General features: G+C 34.9%; 1 protein-coding gene across 3 annotated transcripts in view; it reads right to left on the bottom strand.

Moving 5' to 3' along the window:
* Nucleotides 1–23,454, bottom strand: part of Spock3 (SPARC (osteonectin), cwcv and kazal like domains proteoglycan 3) — a 245,539-nt gene that overhangs the window by 26,347 nt on the left and 195,738 nt on the right. The gene's annotated exons all lie outside the window — the stretch shown is intronic.

The following is a 23,454-nucleotide window of genomic DNA, read 5'->3' as shown; positions in this document are numbered from 1 at the left end:
TCATGATCCATGAAATAAAAACTGAAAGGAAGACGGGTTCACTGGCATCGTCTGTGGAATCAGGGATGCTGTAAGAGTGCTCTCATAAAAGAAATGGTGACCGTAGCATTGTATTGAGTGTTGGTGCTGAGGTTGGAGTGCTTTATGGATGATTTACCTTCCTGAGGCTACCCCCACCAAGAGCTACAGCCTGGGACAATAGTGCTTTATTTTTAGCCAGTTCTAGAGGACAGAAGTTCATGATCAAAACACCAGCAAATTAGCTTTCTTTTGAAGCCTTTCTCCTTGGCTGTTTTTTCACATAATTGTCCTTTGGTCTGTATTGCCTGTGTCGTGTATTTTCATACAAGAACACCAGTCAACTTGGATTAGAGCCTGCTCATTGATCCTGTATTGCTTTAATTATTCCTAAATTATTCCTATAAAGACTCATCTCCAAATTTAATATTGCTCTTAGTGTTAAAGCGTCAGTATATGAACTACAGGTAGACCCTGACAGTTCATGTGACTGTACCAACAACTCAAGTTGTGTTCTCAAAGACAGAAATGCAAATGAAATTAACCACACATCACACTGTAGGTGACTACAATCTCGATTACATGTTGTATGTCTCAAATTCTAGAAGAAAGATTTTCAAATAGTTTTGGTCTAAAGAAGTAATAAATATCTGAGGAGAAAAAAATGTTTAACTCAATTAAGGGATGTATACATATGTTGTCATTTCACATTACCCCACAGATTGATATGGACAACTTTTGTGATTTTTTTATGAGATAGAAATGAATTTAATTGGGAAAAATGACTCTTCTCATTGGATACAGTTGCCTTTCACAGGGATGGTCTCTATATTCATGCATTCACCAAGAATGGAAAATATAGGCATGGGCCATGTAATACCATTTTGGTCAGTGCTAACCCACAAATGTGACAGTAGCCCCATAGTATTGTATTGCTAAGTGACAAAGCATTCTTCCTAGTTTGTCACAGTTTACTCTATGACATTCATACACGAATGAAATCTGCTAATTGCATCTCTCTCAAAATGTACCGGAATATTTTCAGCATAATTTAATCATGTAATACAGCGTCATGAAAACTCAATCGTTCTGTGTTATGACAAAACAATATTCTCTCGTGAACAATAATATTCTGTATGTATCCATGTATGTGTGCTCATATGTATGTGTGTGTGTGAAATTATGCTTCACGGAAGGGAAATTGAAGTATTCCTATCACAAATGCCTAATCTGTGGTTGCACAGTATACTGCTAACTAATAGCTCAAATGTACTGGTTGGATGGATAGCCAGATGGTTGGGAATACAGATCATCAGGATATACAACTTTACTCTTATTTTTGTTTTTACTTCCTTTGAAATTCTTTTTGTAAGTGTGGCAAACTTTTGATTTTAGAAAATGCGTTTTATGATCTGCATATTTTAAAAGCATAGCATCACATTCTAATACATTCTTTCTTAGTGGATAGACATTTTAAGGTCACATGTATCTACAAAGAATAAAAAAAACCAGTCTAACATGATTTAATACAGACCCATTCAGATTATTATTTCATCTGATAGACTAGCAGATTAATTTTTAATGGTAAAAGACAGACAGTAGAGGTTGCAGAAGGTTAGACAGTAATCAAAAATGCATATTTAATCAGATGAATCCCATTCAGGAACCTGCCAAGAACTGCTTTTAACTCTTGCATAATATTAGTAGAAGGCATGTCTGCTATTACAATCAATTCTAGTCACCATTAAGAAAATTACTATGGAGTGAAGATGGAGTCATAAGCTCAAAGGTTGGTACATTTGGCAATCATCTAAAATCATAAAAACAGACTGGCTTCTTTGCAAGAATGACAGATAAATCTGGGAAAAGTGGGTGAAGTTTCAAGTTCATAAGGCATTAACTTTAGAGATGCCTTTACAATGAATAAAATAAATATTTGTCTATCTTCTTCCTTCTATACTAAAAAGATGTAATTTAACACTGCATCGGACTTTTTTTGTAACAAAGAACAATAAAAGCTCAATGAATTTATATTACTGATACTAGATTTAAAGTAGTTAAAAGTTGTATGAAAGCTCTGTAACTTAAAAGTAATGCTGAAAAACTTGTTAAATTTGGCTGTTTTAAAAGGTAGGTCTTCTTAATAATCACTCTATTGCTATTTAAATACTATGGACATAAAATATAGAATCAGCTAAAATGTTTATCATTTTCTAATTTAAAATGCAAACACTAGGAAATATCTATATGTATTATCTTCATACTTCATATGGTTCAAGCCTTTGTCCTGATACTAATTTTTTGTTTATAAAGACACATAACGCTTAATTTTTATATAATTTCTCTTTCTTACAGATTGCCTTAAGTGATCATTTTGTTTTAGCAAGGTCACCTCCTTAAAGATTAATTATTTTTAGGTAATTTACCTCTAATTAAAGAGTTGCCTCCAGATAGGGATGAGATTTCTATTTTGCATATTAATGAGTAAAATTAAATAGAAGTAAATTGAAAAGCCCTGTTCTATGCAATTATTATTTATAACAAAGAAAAATATTTTAGAAATGTTAAAGACTACTGTTCTTCTATGTATTAAATATGTGATTATGAGCTAACCTATACTAAAACAATAACATTTTAATAAAATTTAAAAATTGCTTGTATTATTAGTGACTTTTCTAACAGTAATGATTTGTTTTAAAGTATAAATTCCTATGATTAATGATTAAAATAATTACAATGCTACTCCAAGGAAGTTTCTGAGTACACTTGTAACAAATGACAAAAAAACAAGCCTCTTAAAAATTGGGCAATAGCTGGGCGCCAGTGGCTCACGCCTGTAACCCTAGCTACTTAGGAGGCTGAGATCTGAGGATTGCAGTTTAAACCCAGCCTGAGCAGGAACGTCCGTGAGACTCTTATCTCCGATAAACCACCAGAAAGTTGGAAGTGGCACTGTGGCTCAAGTGGTAGAGCACTAGCCTTGAGCTGAAGAGCTCGGGGACAGTGCCTAGGCTCAGAGTTCAAGCCCCATGACCAACATAAATAAATAAATAAATAGGGCAATAGAACTCTATGGAGATTTTTTTAAGGTGGCATACAGATAAATAGCAACAGATATATTAAAAAATATCAACATCATTCATCATGGTGAATCATAAATCAAGATGTCTGCTATCAAACTGTCAAATGAGAACTGTTGGCTAGATGTAGTGAAAATAAGAGTCAATTCACAAGTATGAAAATTAGTTCATTAAGGAGGACTATCATATCTCTATGTAGGTTTCTCAAACACTTAAAATAGAACTATCATAAAATAAGCTATCACTACTGGTTTAGGATCTAAAGGAAATGAGATCTCTGTCAAAGCACCACAGGGTGTTTACTATATCCCAATAAATTTAAGAAGTGCCCATCAGGTGATGGTTCATTGTGTAATGTGAGAGAAGTCAGCAAGGCAAAAAAAGCAACACACCATCTCACTCATATGTGAATAGCAAACACACTAATCAGAAAATTGAACAGTCAAATAGTAGCTATCAGAGATGGGGGTTTGGAGAAGGGAGGGAAGGAAGAAAGGATGGGAGAGGCTGGTTAGTGGTTGCTGGATGGTAGTCTGCTGGGCATAAGAAGTTCTCATGAGCACTTGTGCACTGATGATGATTATGGTATTGGGCTGTGCATTTCAAGAAGTGAGAATGAAAATCAAAAGTTTGACCATAAACATGTGATGTGTGGTGGAAGAGATTGATGATTTTAATCTAATTTTAACAGTTTATAATGTATACGTATATGAACATATTATCATATACTCCTTATATCTGTACATTTCTCATATACTCTTTAAAACCAAATTTTAAAATGTTTGCAAATTGTCTTGGATTTTATGAACTTTTAAGACTTTGGAAGGCAGTGGAGTACAGTGTAAAAAATGAATGAATATAAGTATCCTGATTTCATCTTTCTTCAATGAAACATAATGGATTTTCTATTTCAGTGATTCCATTTCCTGAGATAATTGATATAAATACTAGAGTTATCATATCAGAGAAACCCAGCTGCTTATCCTCAGAGCTTCAAATTAATGTTCCATACACACATTGTGTCCGTGAGCAGTGTATCATAAACCTTAAAATGAATTACATTAAGTGACATTTTCATAAAGTAAACCTGATCTCATTGTGTTGTCACAATTCAAAAGGCCACTAATACTCAGCTTGTTGGGCAAAAATGAAATGACTCTCTTGATGGAAAAAAATAACCCAAAATAATTAATCTTTGGCAAGGGGTTTGAAAGCGATGGAAGTATGCATGCTCTCACGTAACATGTCAGAGTCCCATGCTGGGATTCTAAGGCAAAGATGGTGATGGAAGAGCCAGAAAAAAACAAAACAAAACAAAACAGAAAACCTCAAGGACAGAGGAGGAGTTCTGAAATGGCATCAGTGTTCTATCAGTGCTCAAAGGAAAAGCAATATCCCTAAAAATATAACATAGAATCAAGGAGATTGTCATAAACAGACATTCATTGGAATAGAAATTACTATCAGAATAGAGCTTACAAAAAATAATAGCAGACAATATGTGTAGCTGCATGTATAATATAAATACTGGTAGAAAAGACAATGAATGTTAAAAAACAATAGTGTGGAAAGAATTCACTCCTGATGAATTTTGTTCTGTGACTCATAAGAAACAAGGCCATGTAGTAAGACACACATCTCAGGACCTTTCCCTATACTGGCATTCAATCTTAACAGACAATGTACAACCCCATCCACAGGAAAACATTAAACCTATGACCGCAGGATTGTGCAGTCAATGTAAATGATGGAGAAAAAAGCATATCGTGATACTTGGTGATGCTCACTTTTCAAACTAATTAGTAATCCACAACTTCACATTTGATAGGACCAAGATATTCTGAATAAATTATCTGGTCTTACAAAAGAGTACCCAGTTATTGACTATGATCTACTGAAAGCTGTTCATATAATTAAAAAGAAACATGTGAAGCCTTCCAATAAACCTTCAAGATGATTATTGATTTTAATCAATCTTGTGAGGCATTAGACCTATTTAAAGAAGAGGAACTTGAGGTTCAGTGTATTTACAAAGTTAATGCAAATTCCTACAGGTAGCTACCATGCAGAAAATATGTATCAGTTTCAGTTTCTTAAAACTTTGCAATTTTAAACATAAACTTTAAATCTTAATAAACTGAATTTTATGTTTTTATCATAAATATAATAAACTATTATGTTACTGAATGAACACTATTAAACGTTCCTCTGTTACAGTAATTGTCTAGAAAATTAACTTTAATAATTGTGGTTTTAATAGAAGCTCATGTTTACCTTGTACCTTTTCTTTGAAATACATGTAATTTATTTATAAACATTATAAATGAATGTAATTTATAACATTGTAACTTATGTCATTCATTTGTATTTTCATATAAATAGCCTGTGTTTTTCTAAGAATATAAGTTACATCCCTACTTTGTTAAGGCTTAAAAGTGCATAGGGGCTTTGTTCATAGATGTTCTTGGCTGTAGATGTAGTTTTTGACATGTATTGTGTTTTCAGGCTCTCTCGGGTTTCTTTATATATCCTGCATAATTGCTACTGTGAATTTCATTATTTGTTCTGTTAATTTGTGCCAAAATGATTCTTATGCATATGTACATTTTGGCCCTACAGGTTTTTAATTAATTTCATTGCAATCAAGTAGCATATTTTAGAGCATCCTGTATGATGTGTAAGGTTGCAATTTTCCAGTCTGCCAAATTTATTTTTTATTCTATTATCCCACTCTGAGAGTACAAAATTCCTCTGGGGACACATGATATTATGGTGCTGACTGCAAAGCATATTATTCACAAATCAAACCGTTTGTGATAAGAGGAAAGCACCCTAACTTTAAATCATAAACATTCTATGGGGGCTGAAAAGATATTGAGAAGAATCCATAATCCTGATTCCTTCCCTAGACCAAATCTGGAGAAAATAAACAAGTAGGTAAAGATGAAAATAAGAAGAAAACAAATTTAAGCCAGGCACCAGTGGCTCACGCCTGTAATCCTAGCAACTCAGGAGGCTGAGATCTGAGGACAACGGTTCAAAGCCATCCAGGGTCAGGAAAGTCCTGCGAGACTCATCTCCAAAGAATCCCCAGAAAACTGGAAGTGACGCTGTGGCTTAACATGGTAAAACACTAGCTTTGAGCAAAAGACCTCAGGGCCAGTGCCCAGGCCTTGAGTTCAAGCCCTCATGGCTAACAAAACAAATTACCAAAAGATCCCTCAGAAGACGGGAGGCCTCTATTTTTGTGTGTAAGCAGAAAGCCCTGGCTCTGAAGTCTAGGCACACTGGGACGGAGAGGTATGACGACACCCTTTATATGTAGAGGGCACTGGTGGGATCCCGTTTCTATGTGTAGCCACTTGAAGGTAGGAGGACAGTATCAGATTATGAGGGTTTTGAGTCCTCCCCTTATTTAGGCTGAAGCCTGACATAGTGTTATGAATATTGGCAAAAGACCCAAACTCAATGCAGGGTTCACAGGTGGGTATTAGCACTGCTAACCCACAGCAGCCAGGCTGTAAAATCTTCTTCCTGTTTCCCCACAGCCTGGTCCACACTGGGTGTTATAACAGGGACCAGGTGACATAAGAATGATGAGTGCTGTACACAGCTGTAGTGTTTCATTCCTGTAAACTCACCCAGAGTTTAGGAAGCCTGTATCTAACTATAATGGGCTATGGCCAGCCTGAAAAGCGTAAAGCATTGATTGTTAACTTTCAAGGTGATAATTAAACCTGCCATTCTCCACAAAGGAAATACTCACTTCCTCTTCAAAGGCTGTTTCGCCACAAAGACACCTTAAAAAGACATCGGAGAACAAGGGCAGGCCAATATTTGACTCACAATTGCTTCCAATAGTTAGAGAAATGAGCTGACCTCGACAAAGTGTTGGATCCCTACTGAAAGCAGCAATATTTCAAGGTCCCAGTGTAACAATCAGGTCAAACCACAATCAAGGATGGGTAGAAAGCATAATTAACAAACACATCAATCTCTCCTGAGTGGTACCTTGACAACCTTGCTCCCTTGTATTGATAGAGACAGGGACACTAAGGAAAATTAAAATGTGAAGACCACGAAAAGAATTAAACCAAATTAACTCAAGAGAAGAAAAACAAACAAACCAAAAACAAAACCAGACAAGAATATATACACACACAAAACAAGGAAGCCATTGTAAGGGCAAAGAGAAATGTTGTATTTATTTTTAGCCGAACATGTTTTTCAAGAAAATTTAAACTAATTCAAAGATTCACAGATTAACAATGTAGACCTAATATAACACATGCAGTTGGAAAATGTGTGTGATTTGTCCATTCCTTTTCAAAAGTGTTTTTTAAGTTATTGTTATTTTAGAGTTGATATACAGAGCGGTTACAGTTATATGAATCAGGTAGTGAGTAATGAGTCCAATTCTTTTTGAACCATGTCTCTCCTTCCCTCTTTCTCTCTCCCAATGTTTTCCTCCTGTCCCCAACCACAAGATGTATAGTTCATTTTCCTAGTGAGAATCGCTGTTCTATTTGTTCACCTTAGTTCCACAAATTTCATTAATCTGAATATTTCAACAGCCACAGGACCTAAAAGATATACTTTTAAGTATGAGAACCAAAGCACAGAGTTAAAAATTTTCTCCAAGGCCCAGAACTAATGGCTCATGCCTGTAATTCTAGCTATTCAAGAAGTCTGAGAATCTGAGGATCATGGATCGAAGTCAGCCAGGATAGGAATGTCTGTGAGACTCTTATTTCCAATTTCCATCAAAACTCCAGAAATGCAGTTGTGTGTCAAATGGCAAAGCACTAGCTGTGAGTGAAAAAGCTCAGAGACAGCACCCAGGAAGATAAGTTCAAGCCCCATTACTGGCACACATACATTTAAAAACTAAACTTGTCCAAGACTATTTGATAAATACTTTGCCAGATTACTGCTTGAAAACCAGTTAAACCTCTTGAATTTCTCTGTATAGTACTTACAACTACAATGGTGATCAACAAACATTAGCTCAAATTATATGACATAAATGGTTAATGTTGCACAATGAAGTCAATGTAATATTTAGCAGTATATCAAAACACTTTGATCAGAATTATGGAATAATTATCTTCACAAAGAAATAACTCTGACATTTCTTTCCTAAGGCAAGATTAAGTTTAACTTACTTCTTATGATTTATGGGGAGTTTTATTTGAGTCATCAATTATTGGCTGTTCTCCATAATATAAAGTTGAAATATCGTATTCATTAAATTCCACTTTCTTTCTTGATATCAATAAAATAGGCAGAAACATCACCTATCATACCTAATGTTAAAAAGTGCCGCTAAATTTGCACCTAAGATTTCTACCTTTAATAAAACATGTCTTCTGGTAAAGTATATACTAATATCCACAATGAAATTAATGGTAAAAGATGTCAGATTAGTTTAAGCCTTATTTCAACTATAAAACCTTTAAAATGATATTCAGTCAATAGAGTTAAAGTGGAACCTTGTGAATTTCCAAATTGGAAATGACTGGAACTGGCAATGACTGGATAAATGAAAATTTAACAGGGACTTGAGTTCCATTTTCAAAGTCTCTAGGAATTATTGCAATTTGAGATGTAAAATTTTATTTTCTATAATTATTATTTTTAAATTTTTTCAAGTAGAGTATGCACATGAAGACCTCTATAGCTACAGAAAAATTATTTTATAATATCCTATCCTATTTATTCATTATAGAATCTCCTGGAACAAAAATACCTGATGTAATTTACAAAAACACTCACAATAAACCTTAGGATTGAAGATGTAAGACAAATATATACAATGCAATATTTTTGTTTTTACTACTTATACACTAAACATTTTGCTGGAAATTTTATCTAGAAAATAGAGGAAGGAAATTAAATAAATGCTAAGATTCAATCAGATGTTGGTGGCTCACACCTGTAATCCTAGCTATTGAAGAGCCTGAGATCTGAGGACTGCAATCCAAATTCAGCACTGCCAGGAAAGTCCATGAGACTTTTTTCTCCAACTAACCACTCAATGTGGCTCAAAGTAGTAGAGCGCTAGCCTTGACCACGAAAAGCTCAGGCACAGCACCCAAGTCCTGAGTTCATGTACAAGAGACTGGTACAATAACAGAGACACAACTCTCCCACTCTGCATACACACACACATACACGCGTGCACATACACACACACACACACACACACACACACACACACACACATCTACTAAATAGAAGCCACCAATAAAGTCAGAAGATACAAGATCAATTTAAAAATGTATTATTATTAGTAGTAGTGACTTTAGGATTTCAAAAAGTAATAAATATTATTCACGTGTATATCAAAAAGAATAAGACACATAGGAAACATTTAATAAAAAAGCAGGAACTATAACTACAAAAAATTTCTGGAATTGTGACTCAAGTGGTAAGATGCCAGCCTTTAGAGAAATAAAACCAAGTGAGAGCTGAAGGCCCTGAATTCAAGGTTCAAAATGTGCATGTACGTGTGTGTGCAAAACACACACACACACACACACACACACACACACACACACACGTTGACAAAGGATTTGAATAAATGTCTTTTAAAACAAGATATAGAAATAGTTTGACTGTAGAAATCTTTCACTTCTTAAGTGTAGGTGGAGTTTTTTTCTGTATGCTACCTGGAATAAAATTGTTTTCCTGATTTCTTTTTCTGCCTATTTTATGTTGATTTATAAGAAGGTACTGATTTTTTTATGTTGAGTTTATAATCTGTTTATCAGTTTAGGAGTTTTTGTTTCATCTGCAGAGTATTTTAAATATAAGATCACATAATGTGTATATAGGGATAATTAGTTATGTGAAGCTTATAGAAAAAAAGTCTAAAAGCATTTTTTGTTTTTGTTTTTAATAGTTCGTCAAATGTTACACTCGATTGTGTCTAGTTGTTTGGTTTATCTGTCGGCACTATTGAGGATTGAACCCAGGACCTCTTGCATGCCAAGCACTTTCCAACTGAGCCATACCTCCAGTTTTGGTGGTGTTTTGGGTTTTTTTTGTTGTTGTTCTTTTGTTTTATGTCAGTCGTGAGGCTTGAACTCTGGGCCTGGGTGCTGTCTGAGCTTTTCAGCTCAAGGCTAGCGCTTTACCACTTCAGCCACAACACCACTTCTGGTTCATTGGAAATAAGGATCTCTTGGACCTTCCTGCCCGGGCTGGCCTTGAACCGTGATCCTCAGATCTTAGTCTCCTGAGTAGCTAGGATTACAGGCTTGAGCCACTGGCACCCGGCTTGGTGATGTATTTTTGCCAACACTGGCAGTTTCCTAGAGCATATAACCTGAAAATTGAAATGATTTCACATTGTCATATTATATACACTAATTCTGAATGATGTTTTCATAAATACTGAATTTTCAACAATTGATCTAATTTCAACAACACATCTGCCTCTTATGATCACTTTCTTTCTTTTGAAAAGGAAATAATAAGAGCTAATGATGAGATTTGCTGTGTTTACTGGAGAAATGAGAAGCCCAGTACCTGATAACACTGCTTGGCATGAGATGTGTTCCCAAAGAATAGCAGTCATTTTAACTGTTCATTGAGTCATGGAATCAAATCATACCTGAGAGCAATTAATTAGAACTTGTGCCACACACAGAAATCCTCTAGTAACCAGTTATATTTTATTTATGGTACAAAGGTATTTATTTTAATTACTTATTTAATAGAGCTGCCCCTCAATTACCCTCAGGCTATTGAATAGGACAAATAAGTCTCAGGAAAGTCTTCAAAGAACATAACAGTGAAAACGTATGAGTACAAGTCAGAAAATGGTGCTACAACTATACGTTCTGACCAGCTTGTCTCTAGGCTGGGTTACTTTTTCTGATTAACCTCTGTGGGGTTCCTTCAAACCAGCTCTCTCCCCTATATTGGGTGCCTGGTGCTTACTTCAAATCTGAGAATACTGGCCCTAGTATAAATCTTTATACTAATGAAAATGTTTCTCTGTGTTCTAAGAGGAATAAATGCTAAAGCCCTACCATATATCACTAATCCATAATTGTGAGATTTGAATTCCCCTATCTGTATTGAATCTGAGTTGTTGTAAAGAAAAGCATCACCAGATAAAGGTTTCTCAATTCTCACAATTCTCAATAGCCTACTCCTCCTTTTTATGCTCAGAAACTTAATTCATTTTACATAGTACTATTCAATTTTTCAAAAAAAATATTCATATATCCAAAACCTGTTTCATTCTTTATGCTCTCAATACTCTAGAACCAGGATAAAATATCACTGAATAAATTATAGAATTGAAAAAATACAGTATCAGAAAAGAAAAAAACAAAAAACCATTTAAAAACTCTATTCCTAGTTCTGGTGTTAGTTATGATAGCTCATTTAGACAGAGTTCTTAACACTGTTATAAGTAATATTTCTCATAAGATTTTTAGTATTTCACATACATTTTTATTTCATAGGGAAACATAGGATGCCTACCATCAATCTTCTCAGTAGAAATACTACATCTCAGGAAATGCTTGCAAAGATTGAAAGTATAGTCAAAAAATGGCTAAGCTCAATGAAAGGGGCCATTTGTAAGTTTAGCAATGTGATTGTTCACATTCAGAATTCATTTTTTTTCTTTCAATGGGTTCAGATAAAAAATAATAATAATCCACTCTTTATTTGATGCCATAAAGCAATCACTTTTACATCGACACAGGATCAAGGAGAAAGCTTCTTATCCAAGAAATGTGATGAAAACTTATGATAAAAATAATCCATGTACTCTTGGAGAGAAGATGGTGGCATTTGAGAGTCTCTGGTGTAAAGCAGCAGTAGAGAGAGTTGCCTACATAATATGATAATCTATACAGTATTCCTCTGCATCACAGATAATATTTGTCTTCTCTGGAAATAATAAAACAAAAATTGCATAAATGCAAACTATATTATTGTAATTGGCAAATGACACGATTTCATAATTAAATATAATGGATATTTTGAAAACTTTGACATAGGAAATTTGACTATTTACATATGACATTTTCTTTATAAAAAGCTAATATATCCTAATATGAAATGCAAAGACTGTGACTAAACATTCCCTGTAGTTTTAACCTAATGTTTTAACTTGTACCAATATTAACTTAATAAGTAGGTTGCTGATATTGATTTCTCTTATGATATTTAGAATTACTGCTATTTCTTCTTTAAATGTCTGTTGGAATCTGCTGTTGAAGTCATGTAGGCTGGGATTATTTTTTGTCACATCTTCTTAATGATAAAGTATCTTTAAACATATGCAGAAAGATACCTTGAAATATGTATAGACAAACACATACAGGGTGTAAAGGGTTTTCAACACATGTATTTCTTCTTGAGTTGTCTATGGCAGTCCATCTGGAAATAATTTATCCCTTTGATTTTAGTTACCATGTTTATTCACAGGATTTGGTTACAACACACTCAAGTTATCGTTTTCAATGTTAATAATGCTAGTGTTAATTTGCATCGTAATATTTCCTTGGCCCTTTGTCATAAAATTCTATTTATTGTATTGACTTTTAACAATATATTTTGGCTGATTAATGTTCTTAATGTATTAAGTACATTAATGTATTAATGAATTTAATTTTGTTTATCTAAAATTTTAAGGTGGCACTTTGTTAGATTATCCTTTGGTTTAATAAATTTACCTTTATTCTGTAGTGTAGGAATATCACAGATGATTTGATGTTATAAGCTTTTAATTTTGCTCAATTATGATTATGTTTTAATTTCATTTGTGAAAATAATTGCAATCTAATACTTATTTAGATATAAATTAGTCAATCTCTAAATATTTATGCAATTGATATCATTATGCTCTCAACTTATAGGTTAATTTTATTATTTGATAACATATATTATATGGTATCATTTATGTTGTTCCAATGGTCTATAATAAGGTTCCTTGGTGAACATTTTATGTGTACTTGAAAGAATGTATATTCTTTTTGTCTTTAGTTGTATATTACATAAATGCCACACATGTTAGTAATAGTGTTATTCAGAGCTTCTACAAACTGATTTTCTGACAGCAGTCAGCAAATGCATTGATTCCCGAGAGATGAATGTTGAAGTCTCCAACTATAATGGTGAATCTGTTTCTCCATTCATTTTTATCCAATTTTATTTTAGAAATAAAATTTAATTGTTAGGTATGTACATATTTAGCATTACATTTATGTTTATTGTAATTATTGATATGTCAGGAGTTAAATACATGGAATTACTAGTTATTTTCTAGTTTCCCAATTCCTTTTGTCCCTTTTCTGGCTTTTGAATTCATTGAATTTCTGTCATTGATTTGTCTTCGCTAGTTGTTACCAGTTGTGACTCTTAGGCAAGGTATGCTTAGTGTATTTCTGTTTCTCCATATTAGCCAAACTATCTTACCTCTGTGTTTGCTCTTGGAGGTGTGAGTGTTGTCTGCCTTCTCCTATAGATTTCCAGTTCTATGTATTTCTCTTCTCAGGAAAAGTGTTCCTGTCTTCATGGAAAGATACTTTAAATTCTACCTCTGCTGTAGAAGTTTAGTAGTAATAGAGTTTTCTGTCTGTCTCCAGAGTGAAGTAGCAGGGAATCTTTTCCTATTTTTTGTGGAGGTTTTGCTTCCCTTTTCTGTAGGCAGACCACTGTTGAGGAATTATTTGATGAATGGCACTGTATTCAAGCTGTCTCCTTAGCATCAGCCCATGGGAAATAACTTAGCAGGGAATACTAACTCCTTTTAAGTCTGGGTTTCCCAGGTGTCTCAGACTGACTCCTTGTCCTCAACTTAGGCTTTGTTACCTTATGCCCATCTCTGATCTGTCTGCAGCCACAGCTTCCCGCATGCCTGCATGATCGACAACAGCTCCTCTTATTGGAGAGTTCTCGTATCTTTTTGGAATTGTTTTGCTGGTTGTCTTGCCAGTCTAGCTCTCTGGTAGGCTCAAAAATCATCAAATTTTTACATTCCCAGTTAAGAATATTCTCTGTGTTCAGGTGAGGATAGACTGGAAGGTAGGGTATACCACTTTCTACATTATGAAACCTAAATACAACTTTTTTTTCACAAATCTCCTAAACCTTCTTTGCATTTGTTGTCCAGGTATGTTTCACAAAGTATCGATACAACTAGGCACTACCAGAAATTAGATGAGAAAAAAACTAAAACTAAAAGCATACATAATGTAATAGAACATACATAATAGAAAAAATTCTACATCTTGAGAAATCTTTTGAGTAAGGGAGTCTAAGTATTTTCTCTCATTCTTCCTCTCCCTTTTCTTTTTATTTCTCTGTGAGTTGAGAAAATTTTACTGTATTTCTATCAATGTGTACCACTACTATGCTCTGTAATTTTACCAATCACTGATTGAATTCATTTCTATTGTTTTGCTATTCCAACATTTTGCTCAACAAGCTTAGTTTTATTTTTCCTGCAATAGATCTGCAAAGAATTTTATCACTGATATGGAAAAATCTGAATTTGCAAATGTAGAAGCAGATTAACAATCAAAACGTTTTTCTGTTGTGGGTGACAATTGATCAAGATGCCCTGTATTCATAAACTACTTGATGAATAGCAACTTCTTTGTACAACTACTTAAAGGGAATAAAAATATTTTTAAAAGTTTTTCCTGCTAACTCACTTAAAGAAATCCATCCTATATTATAATTATTTATTGAATATGCTTATAAAATTTCTTCTATTTTATTAACAGAGTTCACCAGACCAAGAATGTGTATAACACCAACAAAGACATAGTATTCAGTTAGAAAGATTGAAGAACAATATTTAAGAAAGAATTACCGAAGGTGAAGAAAAATTCTCTTTTTTGTTAAGTATTTGAAGTTCTTTTTTATGTTGTGCCTTAAAACTATTCAAACTGGATGAAAGGGGAATAACAAATGTGAAGCAGGCCTTCCTCTTTCATGTATTTGTCAGGAATTCTCGCTGTTCCTTTCTGTCAAACTCAACCTTAAATAATTTGTTAATTATCTTGCCTGTTGTTCCATATTTCACCTTTCGTGTGCTCTACCTTTGTGCATTTTAAACACTGTTTATTCTTTGCAAATCTTTTATATGTATTGCCAGAGGAATTTTTCATATAATATAAATATTCCTGCAGAGAATGCTCTTTCATTATTAAAACCTTTGAGATGCCTGTGGAAAAGTGCATTGTTATGTTACCTGTCAACTTTTGCAGAGTGACATTTTATTATAAATGTTATTCTTGGTCTTTCTGCTCTCAATTTCTCAGAAGCTAGTAAGGGAAAAGAGCCAGTGTTATGAACCACTCTATTCTAAATTGTAAACTCCAAACAATTGAACTATCCTGCCCCAGCTTTACTTTGTTTTTTCCTTAAAGTTTAAAGCATAAGATATGACAGGAATAATATAAACTTCCAATAGTAACGGCATTACGGTATTTTTCCTTCAGTTTTTCTTAGGAAGCTTGAAAGTAATAATAGCATTTTGCATAGGTGGACCCATTGCAACAATGAGATGTATAAGACATTATGTTGAAAATGAACTTTACAACTGGCGTGGGAGGGGATGGGAGGGCAGGGATGGGAAGGGGAAACAAAGGAGGAGGCAACAATGCTTGATAAGGAATGTACTCATTATCTTGTCCATGTAATTGTAACCCCTCTGTATGGTATTTTCACAATAAAAAAATAATAGCATGTTGCAAATTTTAGTTGTTCTATCATTTTCTTTCTCTAACATCATATAGGAACAATTAGTTTATACTGAAACATCTACATAATATTGTTATTTATACATCTTCAGTAGGAAAAAAAAACATTTTTTTTCAGTTGAATCTGCCTTGTTCTTTCCTTTGGTGATTTTAGATTTTATCATTGAATTTATTTCATGGAAGCCTATTTTCTTTGGCAGTCCTATTTCCCTGTGGATTAAATTTTGCTTTTCCCTCATCTGAGATCCTATGGATTCCCCTAGCTGTCCCATAATGACTTTTTAAAAATTGAATATAGCATCTAAGTCTGAAGAAAAAGTCTCTCAGCAGGCTCCATTCGTCCTGTCTGATTTGTCCTGACCTTGACTGCTCCTCTCTGTCCTAGCAGAATTCAGTTTGAACGAGAGCCTGATGAATCATTTTTTTTCCACTCTACACGTTTGACCACCTCCATGTGTTATTAATTTGGCCTTCTAAAACTCCTTCAGTCTCACAAAGTTCCCTCTTTTATTCTAATACTAAAATAACTGTAGTCCCTTAGGACTTCCTTTAGTTTTCAATTCTTTCTTTCTACTGCTTAGATGAATGATTTCATTGCTTTATTTTACTTCAAGTTTATACATTTTTGTCTCTATCCTAAGGAATTTGGTTGAAACATAGAAGAGAAAAAATTAGTAGACATTCTATAACAAGAACAATGCTCAATAGGAAATGTACTCATTACCTTACTCATGTTACCTCTCTACACTATTTTTACAATTAAGAAAAACTCAAATTGTCTTATATGTCATGTCTTGACTATTCAAAAAGTGAGGAAAGAGAAAAAATGAGAAATTAGGGCTTCATGTTTCATTTGCCTAGATAGACCTTTCAGCCAAATTATTTTTTTTATCTTTTTCCTACTATTTATTATGCTCATCTGTTAATCCACTAGCATTCTTTTATTTGGGTTATTCCTAGAATCTCCATTTGGTTGTTTTTTATCTTTCTTCTTCTTCCTGAGAATTCATTTGTGAAGTTTTATTGTTAATATTATCAACACCATAATTACTTGTTCTAAGTGAATTCATAGTGGAAGTAATTTTGTCATGACTGCATTAAAATCTTCATCTTATATCTAACACACTAAGGTTCTTGGTTTGGGTATTGACTGCTTTTCACAATTATCATTCAGTCTGGTTTCTTTGGCATTGTTAAAATGATGAGCCGTTTCCGTGAGAACCTAGACATGTGGGTTGTATCTTATTAATACATTATACTGCTTATTTCAGAGGAAGTGAAGAAGCCACTGCCTCATTACTGGCAGATGGTGTTACAAGACAGCTTCACTGTTTAACTCCTGTTGACCCTGGATGGTTGCATCTCCTGAGTCTTGATTAGAGGATATGGGCTGATACCATCTTGGCTGGAAGTGCTCATTACTGTTGCTCATATGAACTTCGGTAGCAACGAGGACACAAGGTCTTAGTACCATTGGGTGATAATGAAAGTCATAACTTTCTTCCAGGCTTCCACGTATACTACTCTGGTAGGGAAAGCTAGCAATGACTCATTATTTCCAGGCAAAGGTGGAAATCAAAAATCCCTGTATTGTGTGCAATGATAACTCACTGGAAGAAGCCATATTCCCACTCAGTGGAAATTTCTCCTCTAAGCCTTTTCTGTCAGTACCCCAATATCATGCTCTAGTTGGTGGTTGGTGGCTTCGCTGTTATTTAAGGAATTGACACCCCCAAGCTTTCCACTTAGCTCAGTTATTTTGGGTGAGAGCTGGCTTTATTATTTATTAAATCTAACTAGGTACAGATGAACTATTATTGTCTATAAATGATTCTGGCTATGGTTCATTGACCTGGTCCTTTGTTTGTATAGAAAAACAATGGCTGTGGTTGGGCTATGTGTGCATATGTTTATTATTCTTCCTTGTGAGCATTCTCATGTTTCCCAGGTTTGTCAGCTCCAAATCCTGACCACGTAAATCCATAAAGAAACTCTGAGAACCCACCTGCTCCTTGGTATGTGAAGTCCCTAGCAAGCCAACTCAATTTTCTCCGCAATCATTTTGAAGTTTGTGATTATACCCAGGAAGAAACTAGGAAAACTAGGTCTAATTTAATTCCATAGAAGCAGAGGTTTTTCTAATTTTAAAGTTACTCTTTGGGTGAGAAAAAGCAAGCCTAATATTATACATCTAGATTTTTGCACCTTCAGTTATTAGAGACCACTATGAACATGATAGAAATCTGAGTGTAATAAGGCATTATGACATGGTGCTGTAGTTGTTTACCTTAAGGTCAATCATCAACAATGACTTTTCTTCAACCATTTCTGAAACAGGAAAGTCATACCAGTAGGATACAAAGAATAAAAGTAATATCAAGTACAGATAAGAGCCAGAGACAAACAGGTTTTCAGAACAAAAATTAATCAGTGTACTTGGACTTTGTACATATCCTTTGACTCTGACTTGTTACATGTCCTTCCTTAACGTGTTGTTCTACCTTAGTATGGAAGGTTGAATTCATTTTATTTTATAAATCCTCTCATATGCTATAAAAAAGAATTTGTTTCCATTATGTCTTCCTGAGCGTAGACAAACGCAGAGACTATAATGAGATGCCTCTTCCTTGTTCATTGTGTCATAGGGCAAGGGTGAAGGGATCATGCCAATTTGATTGAGGCCCTTCTCCATTGACTTTGATTAATCAAGTAGGAGATAAGTGTAGCTGGAATGACCTGAGCTCTGTAATGGCAGGAGTGGGGACAACTGTGAACAGCCAACCTTTCCTACTTTGCTTTGGAGAAGGAAGTTAACATGAATAGTGTCAAGGACATAAACTATGTGGCTGATTATGTGAGCTCAAAAGAGAGCACTGAGCCTCAGTTACAACCATGGCCAGAGCCCTTGCTTGATTGTCATTTTGTCATTCCCTGAGACAAAGCTCCAGCTTAGTCTTAGGTGAGTTCTTGAAGAAGGAAATGGTGACATTAGTAAATTCATATTCATAACAAATTCCACTTAAGTATTTTCCCGTATAAGTTCATGAACTAATTGATTGGAGATCAAGTATAATTATTAAATTATTGCTTGGGGACATAGAAATACTGGCAAGCTTAGTGGCTTTCCTTCTTCTGACTGATAATATATGTTAAACATTTCTGGGGAATCAACATAGTAGGTAGGATCTTATAGTTTCTAATATCACTACGAACTTGGATACAAGAAAGTTGGATGTCTCAGAGAAAACAGTACAGTTGTTCCATTCAACAGTATATAGCTATTTAAATATACTAAAAATGTGGCTAAGGCAAAGAAAATAAGTGAGATTGTGCTTGTTGCCCAATGGCAAATCACTACCAATTATTACCCCATAGCCAGTGATCATCCAGGACCTTTGTGCTGTCCTGAATTTTGGCACAAAACAGCTCAAGTCCAGAAAAAATCGAGCCACGATTTAAATGGTAGAGGTTTTTCTTTTGAAAATCAATCGTGAATGCTTTTCATAGCATGAAATTTTAATTTTCAGTGTTATTTTAATAATCAAACCAGCCATTCCTATGTACCTCAGCATAAGAAAGACTGATTGGGCAGCAATCCCTCCACATTATCAAAACAAATAAAAACCAAATTGTCCATAAGGTTTTGATGATTTGTAAGCCAGGAACATAATAATGCAATGATTCCGAGTTATTCAGACAAAATCAGGGAATTTCTGTATCACCTGACTTTGGTGAATATTATAAAGAACATTAAAATAAAAACTAAAAGCCACCTGGTTTGTAACCTAAAATCAAATCATAGTCGTTTCCCACAGATGATATACAGTAGTTCTTTTTTGGGGGGGGAGGGTCCAGTTGTGGGGCTTGAACTCTGGGCCTGGGCACTGCTCCTCAGCTCTTCAGCTCAAGGCTAGCGCTCTACCACTTGAGCCACAGCGCCACTTCTGGCTTTTTTCTTTTTACTTATGTGGTGCTGAGGAATCGAACTCAGGGCCTCATGTATGCAAGGCAAGTGCTCTACCATTGAACCACCTTCCCAGCCCCTATAGTAGTTCTTATAGTTACTTTCATCTGTTGGATGATGAAGGATGACATTCACATGGCAAATGTTAAATCTTGTACATTACAACTATCACAGTGATTTCTGTTGCTGTAGCTTTGATTATTGACACTTCATTCTGGACATGAGTAAGGTTTATCATTAAAGCCTAAAAATGCTTACATTGCAAGTTACTCCGAAACTACTCAATAGAGCTGCCACTAACAAACTCTTCCAATGACTACAGATAAGTGAATCTGTATTGACTGGGAGAAGGAAGTGAAAGAACTCACATCCAACACCTGTGAAAAAAGAGAAGGAAATACTAAAACATTGGGATTCCATTTACTTTTTGTCAAGGCCAGCATCTTCCTGAATCACCTGTCTCTAAGACAGAACAAAATCTTTTGTTACAGAGCAGTGTCTGGAAATGCTCTGAGACCTACAATGCAACCAAGAGCAATGCTGAAAGGCTCCTCTGCTGAATGAAGCAGGAAAGCATTCCAATGTGAATATTAGAGAGGTGCCACAAGCCTTTATCCTAGACCCGTATTTGACTGCAAAACAGTCAGATGAACAAAAGTAGTCCAACAGCAGAATTTCTTGCATGTACTAGTTGAGTAGAAATAGGTCTGCTGCTCTGTGTTGTTGAGTTTATAGATGAGAAGCTTTCTCCAGGGAGCTCTAAGGGAAACCCCTATAGGTTCCTATGGGAACCAGAGATATATGACCTACTTGGGTAGTTCATGGTGTCATTTTCTCTTTATACTGCTGCTTCTCTGCTTAAAAAGATGTTTTTGTTACTATCTTGTACTATTCTGGTCCACCACAACATCCTGCTTACTCTTTATACTGGTTACATAGCACATACAATTAGCATTTCTAATTAGCCACTATTTCCTAATACTCCTCCATCCTAGTAAACAATGGCTATGAAGTCGTAATACCATCACTTATTCTTAGTACAAGACAACATCAAGAGCATGAATAGACCTTTTTTACCCTCCCCAGGAGCTCAAGAAATTGTAGAAGATACAAGCATATATTGTAACAAAAATTCAAACATGTGCAGAAAATATGCATTAATGCTTCAGTTGATACTTTTACAAATGCCATAGTTTTCTTATTACAGTGTGCATTTGGGTGACTCTGTTAATCATATCTTGGGTTAATATAAATCCTGGAATAAAACTATTGTTTTGAGTGCCACTGCATGAATATTTCAATAAGAAAGGCCTTTGTTATCAATTATGGATTCTAGTTAGTAGAGGGAGCAGCTACAGGAATATTACTACTTACCCTGAGAATTAAAACCAACTTGGATCATCCAAAATCCTCTGATACAACATACCCTAGGACTGTGTCTATATACAGATGTTTCACTGAAGAGTGACGGATAAAATTAAATACCTGGACGAGACAGTGTCCTGAAGGTAAATCTTTCACATATAAGACTTTCTCTCAGGTAGTTCTGGTTACAGCAGAAGCTTGCCAGGCAGTCAATCTATTTTTTTTCTGTACTTTTCTAAAAGCTCTCCGCTAGAAACATTCTCACTTAGATAGACTTCAATAAAAACAAATCTTATTTTATTGAATTCTACTTTAAAATTCTGGGCCAGCATTTCTTAAAATGACAAAAGAATGCAGTTCAGTAGATGTTTAAATACTGTGTGTAGACTGCCTTGAGCAATAAGTTTAAGATTAAAAAAGTTAAATAAACTTCCCATTGTGGTGTGGGATCCCATTACTTTCCTATGTGTTTTAAGTTATGCCTCTCTGTAGCCTGAGGCAACCAAACATTGCACATTCTAGTAGAACTCAGAATCCTGAATTCTAACATACCACAGGTATTGAGAGGTGTAGATGGTACGTTTCCTTTCCTGAGTGGTCCTTTTATTGCAATCCTATTCAGCTATTCTGCAGAGAGATGAGGGTTTGTGTGGCAGCGGTAAGGTTTATCCACACTTGTCTACTCTGAGACTTCCTTTTGTTTAATCATCCAATAATAATTTGTTTTTGTATCTGTGGTTCACTGTTAACCTCTTTAAGTAATTCCTAGGCAGTTTTTTCTTTTCTCCCCCCACCCCCTACCTGGCTTTTACATTGAACACCTTAATCAACTTGACTAAGGATATTTGTGCAAAAGGTACTTTGCTTAATAAAATTATATTTTTACCATGGTTTTTTTGTATTTATGAGGGCTGTTTTATTACAGTAGCATACATGTTTAAACATTTGTATAAATTCAGCAGTATACATGTGGCATAATATTAAAAGAGTAAAGAGAACTAAGCATTTTGACAATAACTTAGTTTGGATGTTGTTTGTCTTACAATGCAAAGGACTTTCAAATTTAATTGTTTAAAATTTCTCCTTAAAGTTATTATTAGCTATAACTGTTGAAATCATAACAGGTAATAAAAATCTAAGTTTTCTTGAGTAAACACTTTGAAGTCTGTAAAATACTTAAGTGAGCATTACTCGAAGTACCTTCAGGATTCAATTATGTAGATTTTCTCTTTTCCTAGCAGGTCAAACAAGAGAAAGTGATCATTGAGCTAGTTCTTTGCATCTGCATTTCTTTTACAAGCTTTCCATAGCCATTTACCATCACCACATGAATTTTTATGCTTATAAATGGCTTCATTTGTAGTATCACTGACAATTTTGGTAGCCTCAGTTGGACTCAAGCTCATTATCCTCCAAATCTAGCCTCCTGATTTTTGGTATTGCATGTGCACACCATCACACCCAGCTTATATTGACTTACGATCAAACTAGAGGTACAGTTCAGAATTTTTATGCAAATTGAAATAGAATATAATAGAAGCATATAATCCTAAACATATGACCTATCCAATATTACAACATTATCTCTATATCGCAGGTCCATATAGTTTCTACACTGATAATAGCTCAAGATTAACATGATAAAACAAAATGTTGATTACATCTAGTTCTAACTTTATAATAAATATAACAATAAAACACCGTTGTCAATAAATGGACCATGACTGTGGAACAATTGTGAGCGAATGGACGAGGCACAGAATACCAGTACTTCTATCTGCTCTGGAGACTGAGGCAGGAGGACCACTTGAGCTCCAGAGTTCAAAATGCGCCTAAGCAATGTAATAGGTCAGTATGTCATAACAATGGCGAAGTTGGAACTTTACTCTCTTCACAAAAATTATAACTCCTTTGAAGAATAATAAAGAAGATTTGAGCCGGGCTCTGGTGGCTCACGCCTGTAATCCTAGCTACTCAGGAGGCTGAGATCTGAGGATCGCGGTTCAAAGCCAGCCCGGGCAGGAGAGACTGTGAGACTCCTATCTCCAATAAACCACCACAAAACCGGAAGTGGTGCTGTAGCTCAAGTGGTAGAGCGCTCGCCTTGAGCTGAAGAGCTGAGGGACAGCGCCCAGGCCCAGAGTTCAAGCCCCACGACCGACCAAAAAAAAAAAAGAAGAAGATTTGATAGGGCTACCAATTTCAATGCACAGTTTGCAGAATCTGAGATGGAGTGTTTTTTTGGTTTATGTTTTTCTTTTTTTTTTTTGACAAATGCCTGTGGAATAAC

Source organism: Dipodomys spectabilis, unplaced genomic scaffold (assembly GCF_019054845.1).
Source record: "Dipodomys spectabilis isolate Male_0828 unplaced genomic scaffold, ASM1905484v1 ptg000009l, whole genome shotgun sequence".
Lineage (NCBI taxonomy): Eukaryota > Metazoa > Chordata > Mammalia > Rodentia > Heteromyidae > Dipodomys > Dipodomys spectabilis.
The sequence above is the reverse complement of the archived record's forward strand: the minus strand, read 5'-3'. Positions and strand labels throughout refer to the sequence as shown.